We start from the raw sequence: 9,619 nt of genomic DNA on the forward strand, positions 1-9,619 counted from the left end.
ATAGATGATTCCTAAAATGGGAGATGCCTGGGTCCCTGGATTATAACATGGAGGAAAGATATACAATAATCAGGAACACACACTTGAACAATTACGTAAGGGAAAAATCAACTTCTATTGTGCTAATTACTAAAACCTAGAGAATGGAGAATTAGTTTGTTTTATTATCTAGAATTTGCTAACTATAATTTATGCTTCAACATGAAAGGAAAAACACACAGATTTACTCTGTTACCCAAAAATGCCAAATAACAACTAAAATGACAGAAAAAGGAAAAATAAACACAAACAGAAAGATAACAAAATAAATGACAGAAGTAAAGTGATATCAATGATATTTGGAAAACTGGGAAATAGCTAATTCAGGAAAGCTAATGAATCATCAAGAAAATTACTGCTATAGAACATTAGATAGGTTTAAGGATTGGAGACCAAAGATACTTCTGAAGGTAGATATGGAAGAGATACTGATGACAGAAGAGTTTACTGAGCAGTTGGGCCTCTAGAGCCCCACAGAGTTCAGCTGCTGCTCTCTGACCTAGGCAGAGACTACGGGTCTACACTAGGGAATCAGTACACAGGGACATCAGGAGTATATGAAGGAAGGATGCCATTCTTAAAACAGAACTGAACAATGACAATCCCTTCTGCCACATAACCTCCTTCCTCTGACTGAGTTCTGAGGGACAAGTGGAAGCCAAGTTTTCTCCCATGCACTCTGATGCCAGTGAGAGGTTAAAGAGAATTTTCCTGAGGAAAGTGGCCACTGGTCAAGGCAGAGCCCTCAAATGTACTAATGGTTGTAGGTTCCTTGGGGGAATATTCAGGTTTGAAGCAGCCATAACACAACCCTCAATAAGTCCTGACAATATATAAACAGCTTCCAATTGGTTTTTAAGGACTCTATCTTAAATAGACATCTAAGGTTCACTGGACATTTTAGGGAAGTCACCAGTATAAATGAGAAGGACCAAGACAAACTAATAGCTATAAGGAACTCAAAAGCAAAGAAAAGTCCAAGAAAAACTCCAGTAAAACATAAAATTAAATTAAGTTCTTCAGAAAGACAGAAAGTACAGAACAGTCCAAGAGAGAACTTTCAGGGAACAAAATAGAACTCTTGGGTATGAATAATTTGATGACAAAAATAAATAATTTAATGCCATGATTAGGAAATAAAGCTGAGGAGAACATCCCAGAAAGTAAAACAGAGAAGGAAAATGAGACAAATACAAGAAAAGTAGAGAATCAATCATCTAATTGATGGGTACTGCAGAAACAGAGATCAGGGGAACAGTGAGGGAAAAGTTGGTAAAGTACAAAATGAAATAAAAATTTCTAAGAACAAAAGAGAATGAACATCCAGTTCAACAGGCACAATAAAAATAAATCAATAAACGTTTAAAAACACACCACAGCGCATTTTTTCAGTACTCTGGAAATAAGGAGAAGATCTTAAAGACTTTCAGAGAGAAACAGACTCATAAACAAAGACATAAGGATCAAAATGGCACATGGCCTATCCACAGCACCACAGGCCCTAAAGGACCATAGAGAAATTCTTTCAAAACTCTAAAGGACCAATGCATTCTAGGCCAGAATTCTGAAACCAGTCAATCAGTTAAGAATAAGGACACAATAAAGGTCATTTTCAGATATGCAGGTATTCAATCTTCACCCCCCATGCATTTTTTTCTTCATCAGGACTTACTGGAGACTATGTTCCCACAAACTGAGGGACTGGGCCAAGGAAAAGAATACATGGGATCAAGGGCACAGAGAATCCAATACAAGAGAAAATAAAGAAAACTAAAATGTCAAATAGTCCTAGAGAACAATCAACTTAGCAGTCTGTAGCAAAAATATTTGAAGCCTACCCCTCCTAAAATTGGTGTTTAAGTTGGACAAAAACAAAACTGGAAGTAAGAAGTATTCTTTTTTAAGAGCTGGAAAGGAATTTATAATCTTCTACTTTCTCATTTTATAGATGACAGAACTGAGACTCAAAATGGTTGTCACCTACCTTCTTAACAGACAAAGTCTGCCTCTACTCTGAAGCCACTATAGAGAAAGCTGGATGCACATAATTAGGAAAGAACAGAGCTGCAGTCTGGAGTGGAGGAAAACTTCTTAAACCCTGCCTTTCCTCCTTTTTTTTATATTTAGTTCAGTTTGGATCTAGGCCAAAACTGATTCCCATTTTTATGAACAAAGATATACTTTGCAGTTTATTTCTGTCCATTTACTCTGGCATCAAATGATTTGCTTTTAGCTAAACTACTGTATAATCACATTGCTTTTATTGTATAGCTTTTGCAGCAGTAGCTATAAACTTCAGGCAAATTTTTGTTGTCCTTTCAAAAATAATAATTGGCTTCTCTCAATTTACAATGCATTCTATTTTTATCCTGATGAATTGTATCACCCATAACATATATGCAGCTTTGGAGAGAATGCAAAGATTTCTTGCAGACCAGTAAACCCTTTCATCTGCCTTTTGTTTGTGATTGTTGAACACGTGCTGCATAAATCTGTTTCTCTTAAAAGAGCCATAGTTTCAACTTTTTAAATTTTAAAACTGGCATTTTTCCCATTCTTCAGTTCTACCTGGGTTACTGTCTTTTTGAATCTTCTTCTTCAAGAAAGTGCTGATGATTAATGAGAAGTTGCTGTTCTGCATTCTGAGTTTCTGTCCATGGGACAACTTCCTATACACTGTTGGCCAGGTGGAAAATTTAACCTTTTGTTAATAAAGTAATTTCATATTTCACCTGCTCCAAAAGACCTATTCAAAATATAGATAAGATGACTGAGTAGTCTGCTACTTCCTTTTTTCAAGTTTTTAAAATTTTGTGTAACTTTTGCTAGACTTACTTTTTCAGGTTAAGGGCACTGTTAGAATGTGTAAGATCATACCAGAAATTATGCCTATTTCAATTTTTTTTTACTAATCTTTGTAAGACAATCACATGGTTTATTAACATCCTATGATTTTGCTTTTACTTTGAAAAGACATGTTTCCATTATTGCTTAGTTTTTTAAAGATAATTGGCTTGCATTCAAAGGGAAGCAACACTTTAAGGAGCAGAAGATGATAATTAAGACCTAAGGATAAAATTTTCGGAATGAAGTAGAAGTGATCTCAACCTAAATTACCATATCCCTCACATTCTGTAGTGATTTCTAGTTTTTCAGGCATTTTCAGATACATTATCTCTTTATCTTCACAACCACTCTATCAAGTATATAGAAAAGAGACCAATATCCACATTTTGCAAACATAAAACCTGATTCAAGTTACCTACCTCAATCAAAATCACGCAGTGACTCGGTGAGCGGCCGGAGGTCAGGCAGACGGGAGTAACTGGGCGCTGTTCTCTGAGGGCGCACTGAGGAGTGGGGCCCTGGGCTCTCGGCTGCTCCAGGGCCGGAGACCAGGAGGCCGCCATTTGTATTCCCGTCCTCTGGAACTCTACGGAAAGCGCTCAGGGAACAAAAGCTCCTGAAAGCAAACCCGAGCGGATTACTCACCCCGGCCCCGGGTAAGGGCGGTGTAATTCCGCCTGGGGCAAAGACACTTGAGAATCACTACAACAGGACCCTCCCCCAGAAGATCAACAAGAAATCCAGCCGAGACCAAGTTCACCTACCAAGGAGTGCGGTTACAATACCAAGGAGAGCAGCAGAATTCCAGAGGAGGAGAAAGCCAAGCACGGAACCCATGGCTTTTTTCCTGTGATTTTTTTTAGTCTTGCAGTTATTTTAATTTTTTCTTTTTCATTTTTTTTTTTTTCTCGCCTTCGGGTAAAATTTTTTTTTTAACTGTTACCTTTTTCTTTTTTAACGATTTTTTACTAGTTTATCTAATATATATATATATTTTTTTTTTACATTTTTCTTAGGTGTTTTCTTTTTTAAAAAATATTCTTTTCTTTTCTTTTCTTTTTTTTTTTTTTCTTTTTGCTTTCTTCCTTTTTGAACCTCTTTTTATCCCCTTTCTCCCCACTCACGATTTTGGATCTCTTCTAATTTGGTTAAAGCATATTTTCCTGGGGTTGTTGCCACCCTTTTAGTATTTTACTTGCCCCTTCATTTACTCTTATATGGTCAAAATGACAAGACGTAAAAATTCAACACAAAAAAAAAAAAAAGAGGCAGTACCGAAGGCTAGGGACCTAATCAATACAGACATCGGTAATATGTCAGATCTAGAGTTCAGAATGACAATTCTCAAGGTTCTAGCCGGGCTCGAAAAAGGCATGGAAGATATTAGAGAAACCCTCTCGAGAGATATAAAAGCCCTTTCTGGAGAAATAAAAGAACTAAAATCTAACCAAGGTGAAATCAAAAAAGCTATTAATGAGGTGCAATCAAAAATGGAGGCTCTAACTGCTAGGATAAATGAGGCAGAAGAAAGAATTAGTGATATAGAAGACCAAATGACAGAGAATAAAGAAGCTGAGCAAAAGAGGGACAAACAGCTACTGGACCACGAGGGGAGAATTCGAGAGATAAGTGACACCATAAGACGAAACAACATTAGAATAATTGGGATTCCAGAAGAAGAAGAAAGTGAGAGGGGAGCAGAAGGTATACTGGAGAGAATTATTGGGGAGAATTTCCCCAATATGGCAAAGGGAACGAGCATCAAAATTCAGGAGGTTCAGAGAATGCCCCTCAAAATCAATAAGAATAGGCCCACACCCCGTCACTTAATAGTAAAATTTACAAGTCTCAATGACAAAGAGAAAATCCTGAAAGCAGCCCGGGAAAAGAAGTCTGTAACATACAATGGTAAAAATATTAGATTGGCAGCTGACTTATCCACAGAGACCTGGCAGGCCAGAAAGAGCTGGCATGATATTTTCAGAGCACTAAACGAGAAAAACATGCAGCCAAGAATACTATATCCAGCTAGGCTATCATTGAAAATAGAAGGAGAGATTAAAAGCTTCCAGGACAAACAACAACTGAAAGAATTTGCAAATACCAAACCGGCTCTACAGGAAATATTGAAAGGGGTCCTCTAAGCAAAGAGAGAGCCTACAAGTGGTAGATCAGAAAGGAACAGAGACCATATACAGTAACAGTCACCTTACAGGCAATACAATGGCACTAAATTCATATCTCTCAATAGTTACCCTGAATGTGAATGGGCTAAATGCCCCTGTCAAAAGACACAGGGTATCAGAATGGATAAAAAAAACAAAACCCATCTATATGTTGCCTCCAAGAAACACATTTTAAGCCCGAAGACACCTCCAGATTTAAAGTGAGGGGGTGGAAAAGAATTTACCATGCTAATGGACATCAGAAGAAAGCAGGAGTGGCAATCCTTATATCAGATCAATTAGATTTTAAGCCAAAGACTATAATAAGAGATGAGGAAGGACACTATATCATACTCAAAGGGTCTGTCCAACAAGAAGATTTAACAATTTTAAATATCTATGCCCCCAATGTGGGAGCAGCCAACTATATAAACCAATTAATAACAAAATCAAAGAAACACATCAACAATAATACAATAATAGTAGGGGACTTTAACACTCCCCTCACTGAAATGGACAGGTCATCCAAGCAAAAGATCAGCAAGAAAATAAAGGCCTTAAATGACACACTGGACCAGATGGACATCACAGATATATTCAGAATATTTCATCCCAAAGCAACAGAATACACATTCTTCTCTAGTGCACATGGAACATTCTCCAGAATAGATCACATCCTCGGTCCTAAATCAGGACTCAACCGGTATCAAAAGATTGGGATCATTCCCTGCATATTTTCAGACCACAATGCTCTAAAGCTAGAACTCAACCACAAAAGGAAGTTTGGAAAGAACCCAAATACATGGAGACTAAACAGTATCCTTCTAAAGAATGAATGGGTCAACCGGGAAATTAAAGAAGAATTGAAAAAAATCATGGAAACAAATGATAATGAAAAGACAACGGTTCAAAATCTGTGGGACACAACAAAGGCAGTCCTGAGAGGAAAATATATAGCGGTACAAGCCTTTCTCAAGAAACAAGAAAGGTCTCAGGTACACAACCTAACCCTACACCTAAAGGAGCTGGAGAAAGAACAAGAAAGAAACCCTAAGCCCAGCAGGAGAAGAGAAATCATAAAGATCAGAGCAGAAATCAATGAAATAGAAACCAAAAAAACAATAGAACAAATCAACGAAACTAGGAGCTGGTTCTTTGAAAGAATTAATAAAATTGATAAACCCCTTGCCCGACTTATCAAAAAGAAAAGAGAAAGGACCCAAATAAATAAAATCATGAATGAAAGAGGAGAGATCACAACTAACACCAAAGAAATACAAACTATTATAAGAACATACTATGAGCAACTCTACGGCAATAAATTTGACAATCTGGAAGAAATGGATGCATTCCTAGAAACATATAAACTACCACAACTGAACCAGGAAGAAATAGAAAGCCTGAACAGACCCATAACCAGTAAGGAGATTGAAACAGTCATTAAAAATCTCCAAACAAACAAAAGCCCAGGGCCAGACGGCTTCCCGGGGGAATTCTACCAAACATTTAAAGAAGAACTAATTCCTATTCTCCTGAAACTGTTCCAAAAAATAGAAATGGAAGGAAAACTTCCAAACTCATTTTATGAGGCCAGCATCACCTTGATCCCAAAACCAGACAAGGATCCCACCAAAAAAGAGAGCTATAGACCGATATCCTTGATGAACACAGATGCGAAAATACTCAACAAAATACTAGCCAATAGGATTCAACAGTACATTAAAAAGATTATTCACCACGACCAAGTGGGATTTATTCCAGGGCTGCAAGGTTGGTTCAACATCCGCAAATCAGTCAATGTGATACAACACATCAATAAAAGAAAGAATAAGAACCATATGATACTCTCAATAGATGCTGAAAAAGCATTTGACAAAGTACAACATCCCTTCCTGATCAAAACTCTTCAAAGTGTAGGGATAGAGGGCACATACCTCAATATCATCAAAGCCATCTATGAAAAACCCACCGCAAATATCATTCTCAATGGAGAAAAACTGAAAGCTTTTCCGCTAAGGTCAGGAACACGGCAGGGATGTCCATTATCACCACTGCTATTCAACATCGTACTAGAGGTCCTAGCCTCAGCAATCAGACAACAAAAGGAAATTAAAGGCATCCAAATCGGCAAAGAAGAAGTCAAATTATCACTCTTCGCAGATGATATGATACTCTATGTGGAAAACCCAAAAGACTCCACTCCAAAACTGCTAGAACTTATACAGGAATTCAGTAAAGTGTCAGGATATAAAATCAATGCACAGAAATCAGTTGCATTTCTCTACACCAACAGCAAGACAGAAGAAAGAGATATTAAGGAGTCCATCCCATTTACAATGGCACCCAAAACCATAAGATACCTAGGAATAAACCTAACCAAAGAGGCACAGAATCTATACTCAGAAAACTATAAAGTACTCATGAAAGAAATTGAGGAAGACACAAAGAAATGGAAAAATGTTCCATGCTCCTGGATTGGAAGAATAAATATTGTGAAAATGTCTATGCTACCTAAAGCAATCTACACATTTAATGCAATTCCTATCAAAGTACCATCCATCTTTTTCAAAGAAATGGAACAAATAATTCTAAAATTTATATGGAACCAGAAAAGACCTCGAATAGCCAAAGGGATATTGAAAAAGAAAGCCAACGTTGGTGGCATCACAATTCCGGACTTCAAGCTCTATTACAAAGCTGTCATCATCAAGACAGCATGGTACTGGCACAAAAACAGACCCATAGATCAATGGAACAGAATAGAGAGCCCAGAAATAGACCCTCAAATCTATGGTCAACTAATCTTCGACAAAGCAGAAAGAATGTCCAATGGAAAAAAAGACAGCCTTTTCAATAAATGGTGCTGGGAAAATTGGACAGCCACATGCAGAAAAATGAAATTGGACCATTTCCTTACACCACACACAAAAATAGACTCAAAATGGATGAAGGACCTCAATGTACGAAAGGAATCCATCAAAATCCTTGAGGAGAACACGGGCAGCAACCTCTTCGACCTCTGCCGCAGCAACATCTTCCTAGGAACAACGCAAAAGGCAAGGGAAGCAAGGGAAAAAATGAACTACTGGGATTTCATCAAGATCAAAAGCTTTTGCACAGCAAAGGAAACAGTTAACAAAATCAAAAGACAACTGACAGAATGGGAGAAGATATTTGCAAACGACATATCAGATAAAGGACTAGTGTCCAGAATCTATAAAGAACTTAGCAAACTCAACACCCAAAGAACAAATAATCCAATCAAGAAATGGGCAGAAGACATGAACAGACATTTCTGCAAAGAAGACATCCAGATGGCCAACAGACACATGAAAAAGTGCTCTATATCACTCGGCATCAGGGAAATACAAATCAAAACCACAATGAGATATCACCTCACACCAGTCAGAATGGCTAAAATCAACAAGTCAGGAAATGACAGATGCTGGCGAGGATGCGGAGAAAGGGGAACCCTCCTACACTGTTGGTGGGAATGCAAGCTGGTGCAGCCACTCTGGAAAACAGCATGGAGGTTCCTCAAAATGTTGAAAATAGAACTGCCCTATGACCCAGCAATTGCACTATTGGGTATTTACCCTAAGGATACAAATGTAGTGATCCAAAGGGACACATGCACCCGAATGTTTATAGCAGCAATGTCCACAATAGCCAAACTATGGAAAGAACCTAGATGTCCATCAACAGATGAATGGATCAAGAAGATGTGGTATATATACACAATGGAATACTATGCAGCCATCAAAAGAAATGAAATCTTGCCATTTGCGACAACATGGATGGAACTAGAGCGTATCATGCTTAGCGAAATAAGTCAAGCAGAGAAAGACAACTATCATATGATCTCCCTGATATGAGGAAGTGGTGATGCAACATGGAGGCTTAAGTGGGTAGAAGAAGAATAAATGAAACAAGATGGGATTGGGAGGGAGACAAACCATAAGTGACTCTTAATCTCACAAAACAAACTGAGGGTTGCCGGGGGGAGGGGGTTTGGGAGAAGGGGGTGGGATTATGGACATTGGGGAGGGTATGTGATTTGGTGAGTGCTGTGAAGTGTGTAAACCTGGTGATTCACAGACCTGTACCCCTGGGGATAAAAATATATGTTTATAAAAAATAAAAAATTTAATAAAAAAAAAAAAATCACGCAGTGAGAAACTGACAGACCTGGACCTTGGAATCAAATCCCTTGACTCTGCATTCTAGTACAGGGTTGTTGGGGTAAAACAGAACTCTTAGAGATTAAGTCTGTGAGAACTTATTTATACTACACTTGATCTTAGCCAAAAGGCTGAGAAGCGATTCGTGAGAACTTACTTATAGCTATTAAAAATCTTTGTAAATTTAAATAATGAGTTGTTAAACTTTTTATCACTTGACAAAAGTAAATGCCTTCTAGAAAAAAATGTACAAAAAGATACAGCTATTACCTAAATTAAAGAGATGACACTAAGTTATATTCTTAATGTATTTACCTTTTATAAATAAAAAAAAATTTCAAAATAAGAGTTCCAAATCAGGATGGCAATTCAGGAAGATCTTGAACT

General features: G+C 37.6%; 1 pseudogene; it reads right to left on the bottom strand.

Moving 5' to 3' along the window:
• Positions 1-9,288: 9,288 nt before the first annotated feature.
• LOC123392257 lies at positions 9,289-9,375 on the bottom strand (annotated as a pseudogene).
• Positions 9,376-9,619: the final 244 nt, after the last annotated feature.

The sequence above is a fragment of the Mustela putorius genome, unplaced genomic scaffold (genome assembly GCF_011764305.1).
Source record: "Mustela putorius furo isolate JIRA1106 unplaced genomic scaffold, ASM1176430v1.1 tig00000480_pilon_pilon_pilon, whole genome shotgun sequence".
Classification (NCBI taxonomy): domain Eukaryota; kingdom Metazoa; phylum Chordata; class Mammalia; order Carnivora; family Mustelidae; genus Mustela; species Mustela putorius.